Source organism: Haliotis rubra, unplaced genomic scaffold (assembly GCF_003918875.1).
Source record: "Haliotis rubra isolate DU_JTF1 unplaced genomic scaffold, ASM391887v1 Scf216, whole genome shotgun sequence".
NCBI lineage: Eukaryota > Metazoa > Mollusca > Gastropoda > Lepetellida > Haliotidae > Haliotis > Haliotis rubra.
Genome location: NW_025766181.1, coordinates 257,605 through 271,987, shown reverse-complemented (window position 1 = coordinate 271,987; position 14,383 = coordinate 257,605). Strand labels below are relative to the sequence as shown.

General features: G+C 39.4%; 1 long non-coding RNA gene across 1 annotated transcript; it reads right to left on the bottom strand.

Moving 5' to 3' along the window:
* Window positions 1–7,123: 7,123 nt before the first annotated feature.
* LOC124276974 lies at window positions 7,124–13,736 on the bottom strand. The gene is made up of 4 exons (XR_006898707.1): window positions 13,723–13,736; window positions 13,563–13,566; window positions 10,354–10,359; window positions 7,124–7,243 (listed from the first exon to the last, which is right to left on the bottom strand). It is a non-coding gene; the product is annotated as an uncharacterized LOC124276974 (long non-coding RNA).
* Between the last annotated feature and the right edge of the window lie 647 nt (window positions 13,737–14,383).

Sequence of the window (14,383 nt, the reverse complement as noted above, 5' to 3'; positions counted from 1 at the left end):
AACCCTTGCCGTATGAGGGCGGGCATTGTCCTGTTAACCCAGGGCCATGACGTTGCAGAAAAGGAATTGCCACAGGTCGAAGAATCTGATCCCTGTAGCCCACACCAGTTAAGTTGCCCTGAACAATCACCAAAGAGGTTCTTTGGCGTGCTGTTTTTTCACCCCAAATCATCTTGGAACCACCACCACCAAAGCGATTCCTCTCCAAGACACAGGCCTGTGCATAACGTTCTCCCACGCGTCTATAGGCACGTTGACGTCCATCACTATGGGAAATGTTAACCCCGAACTCATTTGTAAAAACAACATTTCTCCACCAAAACAAGGGTCTGAGGACATGATTTCGGCACCACATTCTGCGAGCTTGTCGATGACGTTGTGTCAGGATAGGCCGTATGGCGGGACGTCGTGGTCTGATCCCGTGATGACGTAAACGTTGTCGAACTGTGTTGGCGTGGGTACGGCGAAGTCCTGGGATGGTTCGGGCAGTCATCACTGCAGTCTGAAACCTGTGGCGAAGATGGGTCACCCTTATCCATATGTCCTGTCTTGGCGTTGTTACACGAGGACGTCAGGAACGTGGCCGATCGATGACGTCATTTGTGTTCTGGTAGCGTCTCACCAGTGCAGAAATGGTGTTCCGGTGGCAGTGGAAATGTGCAGCCACTTGTCGTTGAGACATTCCACCACGGACCATCCCAATGGCCTCATGACGTTGTGCAGACGTGAGCCTTTGGCATGCTATGCGTTTCAATAACCGTTTAATTTTTTGAACGATCGCAAAGGGCAGGGGTTGAGCTTTCCAAAGTGACAGTATTGTGTGGCATTCATTTGCTCCGTTTCTTTCCCGGAATGCACGTGCAACAACGTATTGCACGTCTCAAGGACGAAGCCATTGACGTCACGGAACGTGGCACGTGCATGCATGTTGTATACATGTCACTAATCTCTGAGTTTGAATCCTTATGTGTCTACACAGGTTTGATAAATTTTAAATTTTTGTATGCACAGTTTCTTTATGTGCCTAGTAGTATCATCAGTAACTTCGTAGTTTTAGGTTTCTGTGGCTCGGTCATCTAAGTGGCAGGGGTCTGCTCAGAGCTGTGTTCCTTGGGCACACAAGGAACCTATGAACGAGGGTTCGATAATACGATGATAGAATTGTATCGTTGTGTTTGAAAAGAAATCCTCTTTCATGCATAATTATACATCTGCAGAAACAGCGCACTTTGAGCATGTAATACATATGCATCACTACGCGCCACGTTGCCTTAAATGCAAATAAACGTATCATTTGTTATGGAAATTAGAAATTGTACGCTCTATAACTACATAGCCATCATTGAAAATACAATTTTTAAAAAAACATATGTCCATCCTCTTCAATCCTCATTTTGATATCGAAAGAATATCCAAATGCATCCCGAATATAAATGCACTTCACAGTTTTGAAATTCTGTGGGAAATTCCCTTTCCATGCTGTAATGAGGGCGAAAGCTGGATACATCGTCTACAGTCATATAGAAGGAATCACCATTCATTTATTTTGTGGATGTTTTGAAATCTAATTATCGAACATTCACTCGGAGAAATAAATTTAAAAAAATGCATATTAGTGATCACACGTATCACCATTGATTGTGGATGGCCCTGGATTCGCTAAGGATGTTTTGGAAAATGCAAACACACGAACGCCGAGGTGATATTCCCGCCACATTGCGGAGTGTATATAAGCTCACGTTACACGTGTGCCGGTTATGTTACTCCTAGGTCACGTATGATTCAAACTCAGCTTCTATTACATGAGTCCCTTAACTCCTCATACATGTTACAATTACATGGTAATACCAAGCATCTCGGTGATACAATTACATGGTAATACCAAGCATCTCGGTGAAATCAACGAAATACGCCAGGTGTGATATCGAACGTCGTGTCGGAAAACAGCACAAGTTTGTGTGAAATGTAGACAATCAGATTACAGAATTTACCCTTTGTATCATTGTACTACACATCCTCATGACTTACAGAATATACATGGAGTGAGTGAGTGAGTTTAGTTTGACGCCGCCTTTAGCAATATTCCAGCAATATCACGGCGGGGGACACCAGAAATGGTGCTTCACACAATGTGCAATATACATGGAAAAGCATCGATGCAAGAATTGCGGAAATTAAAACAGATGTACTTATCATGCATCTTTCGTATGCATATCGTCGTAGAAAACGAAAACTATGTTTGATGTATAAATTCAAAATGAAATGGCTCCTCCATACCCTCCAGAACTGCTTCCCTTGAATGTTAGTTCTAAATCAAATTATAATCTACGCAGTTCTCTAAATATATCGATTCCTATTCCAAGACTTAAACATTCAAAAGAATCCTTCTTTACATCTACAATATGCTCTTTGAACAATTTACCTACCACCGTTCGTAATTCAAAAAGTGTTTCAACTTTTAAATCATGTAAAACTGATAACCATGCATATGCACCTCAGTATTATTCGTGTGGTAAAAGAAAATTAAATTTTATTCATACCAAGTTGCGTTATTCAGTTAGTTATTTGAACTTTGATTTGTACAGAGTTAGAATGAAAACTGATCCTATTTGTATATGTGGTGATTTTATTGAGAACTCGTATCATTATCTGTTTGAATGTCCATTGTACAAACAACAAAGAGGTAACTTCATGTTATCAGTTAAGCGCATTTGTTCATCAGCAGGTATTTCAGTCGACCTTAAACTTTTGTTAGAAGGAAGTGCAGACCTATCATCATGTGAAAATGCAAAAGTATTCAAGTTAGTGCAATCGTTCATTAGTGAGACAAAACGATTTGTATAGCGTATTGATATTATTCAGTATAAGCTCTGTCTCTTTTTACTTATATCATACTTTCTTGTCCACTATCTGTCATCTTTATTTGCGGAAATCTAAAGTATCTATGTACATACCAAGGAGAGGGTATTCTAAGCTGGAGAACGTGTTTCTAATCCTTTACTCAGTGAATAAAATATGTTTAAAACAATCTTTCGTATTTTATTTACACATTTCTGCACTCGATTACTTTTCACAATTGACAGGAGATCAGTCTAAATCAATTATGTCATAATCCAAGGGAGGTAACTCTGACCCTTGTTAACAAATGCGTCATAATGCCATAACACATATTTAGAGCGTTCTAATTATGATGTGAAAAAAGTGCATGTTTCTAAACATTAATATTACCTAATTCTTAAAACCATTTTGTTTCACTTACGAATAAAATTGATTTTTTTCATGCACACTTTCCCTTTAAATGGTGTTTGAGAAAATGTGTCCCTCTTGACAATCATGGAGACGGAAGGACGGAAAAAAGCACAATTAACCAATTTTGAAGTAAACCCTGACACAGAATTTGTACTGTAAACTTCGTTTGACACAGCTACAACCACCGATTCTGAGGTTCTGTGGTATTTGGGAGATTACGATAAGCGTATATTGTTTTAGGTAAAAGAAGGATGGGAAATTTCTTCGACGAAACAAAAGGAAACTATTTACTCATCCAATTTCAAACGTGCCAAAATATTTGTCTGAATGAATTTTCAAGGTCACACGCTATGAACGAGAATAATGACGCAATCATTTGGGGTGAGTGAACTGCTTTTTGCAACATTCCAGCAATATCAGGGTGTGGGACACCAGAAATTGGCTTCACACATTGTACTCATACGGGGAATCGAACCCGGCTCTTCGGCGTGACGAACGAACGCTTCAACCACTAGGCTGACTCTGCACGCATTGTAACATGTCAAACAGAGTCCACTACTATGATTCTGTTTCTGCAAGAATTTGTATCGAAACGTCGCACCCACGAAATAAAAGTAAGTTGTTATCCATAAAGTTTGTTCAATATTATCAGTGCCTTAGGATCTATACCTATCAATCTGATGACGGACATTGGGAGAAGGCCCCAGCTTCATCTTCTTGCATTCGAATAAGGGTTCGAAGTATCATATGCGACACTGAACGCATCAATTTCTTGGAATCGTCACACAGGTTCGTAGTCTACCGTATTTCTTCAATACGTTTGGTTCGTCGTATCCCATACATAATGACTTCATAGTTGATTTAGTGTGCCAATTGTGTCTTATCTAAAAATACTACCATTTGACCTCATGTTGAGGATCCTGTAGTACGTGTGCATTGAAACTCTATACGGGTTATTACACAGTCGTGTGCGAAGTCGGTCAGTTCACGCTGAAGTGTCCAGTTTTCAATTGAATCTAACTGCTTTTCACCAACGTGGGATTCAACCAAGGCCAATTGGTTTTTTTCATACTCTATGCACTGAGAGATTAAACCCGAAACCATGTTTCAACATTGACTGCAAAATACGTAGAATGGCTTGGGAGCAGGCAGAAAAGTATTTCTGTCGACATGCCAAAGTCCATAATTTATAATTTCTAAGACTTTCACATGCCATGACTTGTACGTTTAAGCAAAATCCACTGACAAAGCTGCTTCTGAAATGAATTTACGAAAGCCACATTTTAAGGTCTGGGGTATGGTGCAGAAACTTAAAGGATACGGGTGTAAAATTAAGAGTTCACCATATCAAGGAACGTGATAATTTTGTAAACGTGGAACCTTTTGAACATTTATGAGGAAAGTGGAACAGAACAATCTCCAGAAAATAAGGCACATCGCTCCCAATCTAAATAGAATCTGAACAGAAACGAAACTAAACATTGCGTTCCTCAATATAAAGAAGTTGACATCCATATAGGTTATCACGCGAGTGTGTTTTGGGATGGTTAATATCCTGCATTAGGAATAATCATTGTATTTAGCGAGCCTTGGCGATCTAAATACATAGTGTTTATTCCTAATGCAGGATATTAACCATCCCAAAACACACGAGTGTGATAACCTATTTATCATACAATGTCATTTTTGCTTTATAATTTTAATAAAATGCGATTTCAAATGCCACAAATCATGAAACTAAACTTCGTGGAATGTCTATGACGTCACAAATATGTGCGGAGTAATACGTTACGTCGCAAGCCCTGATCACTCAGCGGTCATCTAGTTCCCAGTAAGCTTTTATGCTAAAGCACGTATTGTTGTCAACAAATCTTAGCTTACGTTTGAAAAATAACAACAAACTCACGTGGAACTTCAGAAACCTTCAATTAACCTTTTGAACAACCAAATACGCTTTAATGTTAGCGTGACACTGTGCACCGTTCTCTCGCTAACACTGACAATCGGTCGGGGAACTGATGTTGGTAACTTCGTAAGCCTATGAATTTCTATCTTCGCTTTGTAATCTACTCCATCTATCAAAACCAGGCATGAATTTTCTGGGATCAAAGCACTGACAGTACCGTAACCACGGCCGTTAATCCGGACACGACCGCCGACCCTTGACGCCATGTTTGTTTACACTGTGAAAGTAGTCCCTGAAATTTGCATATGACCTCTCTAATTTGCATCGATATCCGTATATGACCCCAACGGATATCGAAAATATCCGTTGGCTTTATCCTGCCGAGAACACTATCCATTGTATGATAAATAAAACATTTCTTCCTTGTGTGCACCACTTCTCACAGACCTGACGGATTGTGATCAAGCACCGATAGGAAAAAGGGCAAATGGCTGGTGACCAGCAATCAACCGTGACCGGTGTACATACCTGCCTAGGACTTGGGACTTATTCATTAATTACATATAATTTCCATTTCTTCACAAGAAGTTAACTTCTCGCGTTTATGTGTATCAACTATAAATGTTGTTCAAAGATTTTATGTGACCATCGTCCGTGTCTACAAAAACCTAATATTGCTTCACTTATTCAGTTGAACACAATAAAATGTTTCAAAGTAAGCCAATGCATTTCATTTTTGGGACCTAATAATACATGAGCAGTTCAGTTAACGAAATTACATATTGGTCTTCTAAACCTACAGTGAAAAAAAAACTTGGTACCCTACTGTAATATTATCTACTGATAACCCAAGAGTTAGCACAAGAGCAATTAACATAAATATTTATATAAAGATACCATATTAATGAGATTTCCTTCCAGAGTGAACTATTTCTGCAAACAATGATCTTTTCTAAGTATACATACTTCACACTTATCATCATTGACCTTTCGTTGCTATTTTCAACTAATCAATTCTTCACTGTTATCTTCTAATGGCGATATCAAACATGAACATATCACGTGCAGAATGAAAGTCTTACAATTCAACCAATTAATATCAAGGTTCTAGAACTATGGAAAACAAATATTCAGCTATATCATTTATGTATAAGAAGGTCATCCCAGTAGAACACGTGATAAATATTTTAAAAAAGATGATATTGTCATCTTTTAATGATACAAGAGACAGCTTCGTATACATCTAACTAATTTAAATGTTTGATCGCTCATATCTGAAATCCTTAATTTAATCCAAAACAGACCCTTCCTGAAGATTGAATCAAAACTGTCCCAGATCCCCTCAAAAACACATATTGCAATCTACCCTTCCGAAGAAACAAATACTTTGAGATACTAGAACCAGGTATATTTATTCGCAGTCTAGAAACCAAAAGTACGAAATATCAGATACGAAAAAGACATCTTCGGCCAAATTGTAATTCACTGCCATGATTGTCCACTACCTTGGAGTAGGCTTATAGTCCTGCATTGTATACATTGTTATTAATTGTATCCTTGTTGCCCTACTCTGGCATAACCTTATTGCTCCCGTGATGATGCGGGTTAGAATTGGTCCTCAGCAACCCGTGTTTGTCGTTAGAGGCGACTAACGGGGTCGGGTGGTCAGGCTCGCTGCCTTGGTTGACACATGTCATCGCATCTCAATCGTTTGTTCCCCTTCATCTCAAGTATACTCATATCACTGCAAAATCTATCTTGTGTCTTTATTTCTGTTGACCCACTTAGGCTTTTTGACTGAAACTTAATGCCTTTTGAACGAACAATTTTTCCTCCTACTTTCCAAGGAAACAGGAAGGTCAGGAAAAATGTTGTTGACAAACATATTCAGTGTCGACTTAGCTACTACCCTCGTCCGGCTTCTGAATCGTGGGAATAAGCACGCACAGATTGCCACCGATAGTCAAGTCAAGTCAAAGATGTTTATTGTACTTAAGGCCTTCATCCCATATACAAGTAATTCAAGTATACATAAAGCACGTGTTACAGACATTCCACAAAACAAATTACAGTTCAGATAAGATATTGCTATAAGATATAACAGCATGGTTTACATAAAGCGCTAGATTACGTATTACATTGTTATTGTTGCAGGATAGAATGAAAACAAAGGCAGTTGAAGGATATTTTAACAGATAATTATTTGGGATATGTTGTTCACTTAAATCAGCATAACGTGGGCATACAAATGCGTAGTGAATTTCATCTTCTACAGCCGAGTTACATAATGGACATATCCTTAAAGCTCTCTCTATCAAAAATCGTCTGTCTTTATTTACTGATAAGTCTAACAAGCCCAATCGAAAATTGACAAATGTGTGATATTTCTAGATGTCAGTACAGATAGATACAGTTCTTGTTGAATTAAGCTCTTATATGATCTATACAGTTGATGTCTTGAACTATTGTCTAGACAGGAATGCCATTCTTGATAATACATGCTAACAGATTGTTCTCGAAATTGCTTAAGATATACGTTAATATTACCAAAGCCATATGAAAATAAAAGAGTTCTAAGTCTAAGACAGGTCTGTGCGTCAGAGGTAAGCACGCAGACTATGACCCATGTGCAACGACCTCTGAAGTATCCAACACATAAGAGTAAAGTGTAACAGAAAGTACAACGCATAACGGCGAACTAACTGCAACACGTACTAGCAGAGCAAATTGAACGCAAGGCAGTAATGCATAACAGTCGGTCCAACACATGACAGTAATGTGCAACAGATAGTTCAACACATGACAGTAATGTGCAACCATTAGTTTAACACAAGACTATAATAGTGAATGAAACAGTAGACGCTAATAGTGAATGAAACACATGACAGTAGACTCTAATAGTGAATAAAACACATGACAATAAATTCTAATAGTGAATGAAACACGAGACAGTAGACTCTAATAGTGAATGAAACACATGGCAGTAGACTCTAATAGTGAATGAAACACGTGACAGTAGACTGTAATAGTGAATGAATCACATGACAGTAAACTCTAATAGTGAATGAAACAAATGGCAGTAGACTCTAATAGTGAATGAAACACGTGACAGTAGACTGTAATAGTGAATGAATCACATGACAGTAAACTCTAATAGTGAATGAAACACATGACAATAAATTCTAATAGTGAATGAAACACGTGACAGTAGACTCTAATAGTGAATGAAACAAATGGCAGTAGACTCTAATAGTGAATGAAACACGTGACAGTAGACTCTAATAGTGAATGAAACAAATGGCAGTAGACTCTAATAGTGAATGAAACACATGACAATAAATTCTAATAGTGAATGAAACACGTGACAGTAGACTCTAATAGTGAATGAAACACATGACGGTAACGTGTCACAGTAACTGAAACACATGACAGTAGACTTTAACAATAATAAGTAGGCTCTAAAACATGGCGGAAACACAGTAGACTCTAACAGTAAAGTGAAGACATGAAACACGTGGAAACACATGAGTAGACTTAACACATGGAAACACATGACAGTAGACTCTAATAGTGAATGAAACACATGACGGTACCGTGTCACAGTAACTGAAAACACATGACAGTAGACTTTAACAATAAATGAAACACATGACGGTACCGTGTCACAGTAACTGAAACACATAACAGTAGACTTTAACAATAAATGAAACACATGGCGGTAGGCTCTAATAGTGAACGAAACACATGGGAGTAGACTCTAACAGTACATGGAAACACATGACAGTAGACTTTAACAATAAATGAAACACATGACGGTACCGTGTCACAGTAACTGAAACACATGACAGTAGACTTTAACAATAAATGAAACACATGACGGTACCGTGTCACAGTAACTGAAACACATGACAGTAGACTTTAACAATAAATGAAACACATGACGGTACCGTGTCACAGTAACTGAAAGACATGACAGTAGACTTTAACAATAAATGAAACACATGACGGTAGGTCACAGTAACTGTCACAGTAAAACTGTAAACACATAACTGAAACACAGTAGAGACTAAATGAAACTATGACGGTACCGTGTCAAATGAAACACATGATGTACCGTGTCACAGTAACTTTAACACATAGACTTGAACAATAAACAGAAACACATGGCGGTAGGCTCTAATAGTGAACAGAAACACATGGGAAGACTCTAACAGTAGGCTCTAACATGGGAAACACATGACAGTAGACAATAAATGAAACACATGACGGTACCACAGTAACTGAAACACATGACAGTAGACTTTAACAATAAATGAAAATGAAACACAATAAACGAAACACATGACACCGTGTCACAGTAACTGAAACACATGACAGTAGACTTTAACAATAAATGAAACACATGACGGTACTCTGTCACAGTGAACGTGTGAAACACAGTGTAACAATAAATGAAACACATGACAGTAGTAACTTTGGAAACAATGACAGTAGACTTTAACAATAAATGAAACACATGACGGTACCGTGTCAGTACTGAAACACATGACAGTAGACTTTAACGATAAATGAAACACATGACAGTAGACTCTAATTGTGAACGAAACACATGGGAGTAGACTCTAACAGTACATGGAAACACATGACAGTAGAGCGTCACAGTAAATGAAACACATGACAGTACTTAACAGTATTATTCGTTACACTGCTATACTGAGTCTAACAAAACCTAGTAGAAGGTCGCGTCAACTAACCTTTGAGCAACCTATGACCGTGCAATCAAACGCGAGACGGCCGAACGGGTTTAAGCAATCAGACAACGACTACTTGTTAGGGTTCGGCGGGACTTACAAAACGGTTTTTGGATTTTCTCTTCCCTGACACTGATCTATCAACAAACGAAAATCCGCATAAAACACAGATATTTGACCTGCAGTATATACTTTTATGGGTTTCTAATGACATGGTTACTATTTTCGTAGATTTTCGCAAGATGACATCCTTGAATATTGACAAAAACGCTATTTTCAGCGACTGTTTACTCATTGAGTGTATCACTCGGAGCGATCGTGCGGAAAATACGTTCGGAATCGTTCGAGTTTTTAGGTAAAGGTTCAAACGGTATGTGCGAATGTTAACTTTCGCGATTTGGTAAGCTGTGTTCTGACTGGTCAGTCCAAAAGGTTAGCTGAGGCGACCTTCTACTAGGTTTTGTTAGACTCAGTATAGCAGTGTAACGAATAATACTGAGTCTAAGTTTACTGAGACTGATGAAACACATGACAGTACTTAACAGTAAATGAAACACATGACGATAGAGAGCCACAGTAAATAAAACACATGACAGCAGACTCTAATAGTGGACGAAACACATGATAGCAGACTCTAATAGTGGAGGAAACACATGACAGCAGACTGTAATAGTGGACGAAACACATGACAGCAGACTCTAATAGTGGACGAAACACCTGACAGTAGACTCTGATGGTGACTGAAACAGTGAAACAGGAGATACCAAGTCCTACGTCGGAAAATACTATGTCCTACGTAGGAGATAATGAGACTAAACAAATCACAGTGGTCCTACTACGCTTCCGTAGATAACGAAAATAAGCGAGTCATAATTTATTAACTATTCACCTGAGAATAATGCCAAAGAAGAGACTAGCCACATACATAGATAAATGGATATTGATATATACTGAGTCAAAAAAGAAACTTCACATTCTTTCATCAGGGCACTATAAAAGAACAAGAGATGGTAAGATGGTTAAATTGGTATTATTTCATTGCTGAGATCTGTGTGATGTACTCGGTACACTGACAGTGCCATAATCAGTTCCATTAGGCTACACCGCCGTTCCAAAACATGGGTATACAGAATGTCAAGTCACAAGAATAAAAATGCGAAATTTCTCAGTTCAATATCGTGTATGGCCGCCCCGCGCATTCATCACTGCCAAACACCGTCTCCTCATCGACTGCCTGATGCTTGTGAACACGTGGTTGGGGATTCTGCGCCATTGCTCTTGCAAGGCAGCGCCAAGTTCCTGCAAATTCTGAGGTTGGTTCCTAAGACCACGAAGCCTTCTCCCAAGTGCATCCCAAACGTGCTCTATTGGATTAAGGTCAGGGGACCTCGATGGCCAGTCCATGACGTTGATTCCAGCGTTTTGAAGGAAATTTCGTGTCAACATCGCGGTATGCGGCCGAGCATTATCATACTGGAACTGTAGACCTGGGCCATGAGCCGCCATGAAAGGAACGAGTTCAGGGGTGAGCACCTGGTCGCGGTAAGCAGCAGCTGTGAGGTTTCCACGGATGACCAGAAGTCGGGAACGGTTGTTCCCACAGGAAGCACCCCACACCATGCAACTTCCGCCCCCGAATCTGTCGACTTCTGTACACAACATTGGGCATACCGTTCACGACGTCGTCTCCAGACTCTATGCCTGACGTCCGCGAATCTGAGGATAAACCTGGATTCATCGCTAAAGACGACTCGATTCCAGTCTCTCTGGGTCCATCGGAGGTGACGTTGGGCCCACAGCAGACGTTTACGTTGATGAAACGGCGTCTATATTGGCCCACGATATGGACGTCGAAAATGGAAATTGGCTGCCCGCAACCGATTTCGAATGGTCTGTGAGGACAGTCGACCTCTAAACATCTCAACCCTGGTTCGTGTAGCCGGCAGAAATCTGTCACGTAGGTGACGTAGGACGATTTGACGGTCTTCTGCTCGTGACGTCACACGTGGACGACCCGACCTTGGGCGATCAGAAGTGGTGCCAGTTTGTTGTAGACGACCTCGCAAGTCATACACAGTACGACGGCTGCATCCCATTGTTCTTGCGACGTCAATAACTGATCTTCCCGCTTGCAACATGCCAACGGGACGTTCACGTTGCACATTTGACAATCGTGGCATTTCAAGTACCGTTAGAACTGTGGTTTAAAAGTGTTTTTTCAATTCTTGAGGCCAATGCAAACACGTGCATCTGAAGTAAACTTCGATGCGAAGATCACGTGATCGACTGCACGTGCAAAACCTGATTTGGCACTAACGTCATTTGTACGAGGAATGGATGGGTTTGAGTGGGTTTTGCTAACGTTTTTCTAGAGTCGAAAGATAGGGATCCCATTTCGGATACATAGATGTATCATCAGAGAAAAATTATTCATTATTTTTCAAATTACATTTTGTGAAGTTTCTTTTTTGACTCAGTATATCTGTCTCATTGAAAGACAATGAATTATTAATGCTTTTAGATTACCAGTAGAAAGGTATGTTCAGACAGTCTCTTACAGACAGGCATCCTATGAAAACTCATGGTGTCATTTCGAAAGGACCATCAAGTTCTTCTTCACCATTTACAGATCATGGCAAATTTCCTGATTTGGTGTTTTCACTTTAGTGTGATATGCCAAACATCAGAGATTCAAACATGGAGGAGGAGCCCTTCTTCGAATGGATTTCTTACCTGTTTAAGTGAAGCACAGAATGGTGATTACTTTTGGCAATGTTTTGAAATTGACTTTATTCTTCATTGTTCACAGGCGAGTAGTTCTGTTCTTTCAGAAACGTCATCAATTGGACGTGTTAATGAAGTGCTCCTGTGTCTTCCCTACTAACGCTAAAAGGAACAATGTCGTCCTTGTAGCAGATAATGTTTCAAAGAAAAAACTCGAATATTTGGATTACAACAAGAACACATTTAAAAATATGTTCAATATGGACCATTACACACGAGAGCTGGAGGAATGGGGTCTAGATTCGGATGGCTGTTATATTGTTAATCTTTGGACGGCTGATGAAGAAAATATGAATTACCTTGACCGAATGTGCCTGAATGAAAAACTTGTACACACAGTACAAGTACCTGAAACCCTACTTCATCTAATTCTCTATGACAAAAGTACGAAACATGTTTATTGCTTCGATAAGATAGATAACGTATACAATCTCGTAGCGCTCGCCAATTCAGGTGAGAAGTCGTCTTTGATGGCAGCAAACATTGTATTCGACAGACGGTTGTACACGGGAAATCAGAATAGAAAGACTCTGATTTGGGGTGAAGGTTCATATTTTACAGGTGGTAAAAGATACTATAGTTTTGCGCTTGCAACGTACAATGAAAGTGTGTTGATAGCCCTGGACAACGTCACAGTGCCTGAAAGAAATAGGTTGACGTCTATTTGTGTTGTGAGTGACATATTTATTAGGGCCAGCTCAGGGAGTGAGATAACAGTCTATAACATAACATCTGGTAAAGAACGAACGGTAGACGTATGTGGCAGGTCAAATCGTATCGAAAAAGTTGGGAGCTATGGTCATGAATTCTTTGTGGTGTGTACGTCCACTGTTACCGAAAACATTTTAAACATCTTTGACTTACAGTTACACAAGACTAACTCGACTCAATTTCCACGTGAGTTAGAAATAATAACTGGCTAGCTATGAGGAATACGTAAGCTCACAGTTCTAATGCTTCATGCTTGATGTAAATTGACCGTATGTTGACGTCCGGCTACACACTTTAATGTTGTATGTCTTATCCCAATACAAACAGCTTGTTTTTCGAGTCTTTGTTTACCGTAGCAGTTGTCAACACAGTACCCGGACAGGAAACTGATATACAGGATTACATATAAGTCCAGACCAGTACACCGCCAATAAACATATACCTTTAAAGCATTGAAAAATATGTCTGTTTCTGTTCATAACATGAATCTGGTTTTGTATTATATTCCACTGAAACGAGAGACATGTAATTTACAACTTGTGTGAACTCTTCAATGACTGAAGCTGGATGAATTCAAAGTTGTGAATTTAAGATTTAATCCTGTGTAAATACAAAACTGTTTACTGCAGATGGCATGAATACTTCAAAATCTCCGTAACATTTACATCACTTAAATAACACAAATCTATTGAATGTATTAAATGTTGTTCGGAAATGTTTGGTAGAACTGGCGAATGACGTGCTACTGTGTGTCTTAAACCACGTTGCATACAGTGGTGAAAGGTTAATGATGTGAAACTGCAAGCTTTATTCGAGAGGATGGACCAGACAATCCAGCAACCAACATCATGGGCATCATGTTCTCGTGTCTACGGCACAGATGAACGTTAGATCAGGGCATATGTTCTGGAAGGGAATTGTTTGCGATGGGTTGTGATTTTGGATGGGATAACAGCTGCAGCCAGGACGCCAACGATTATCA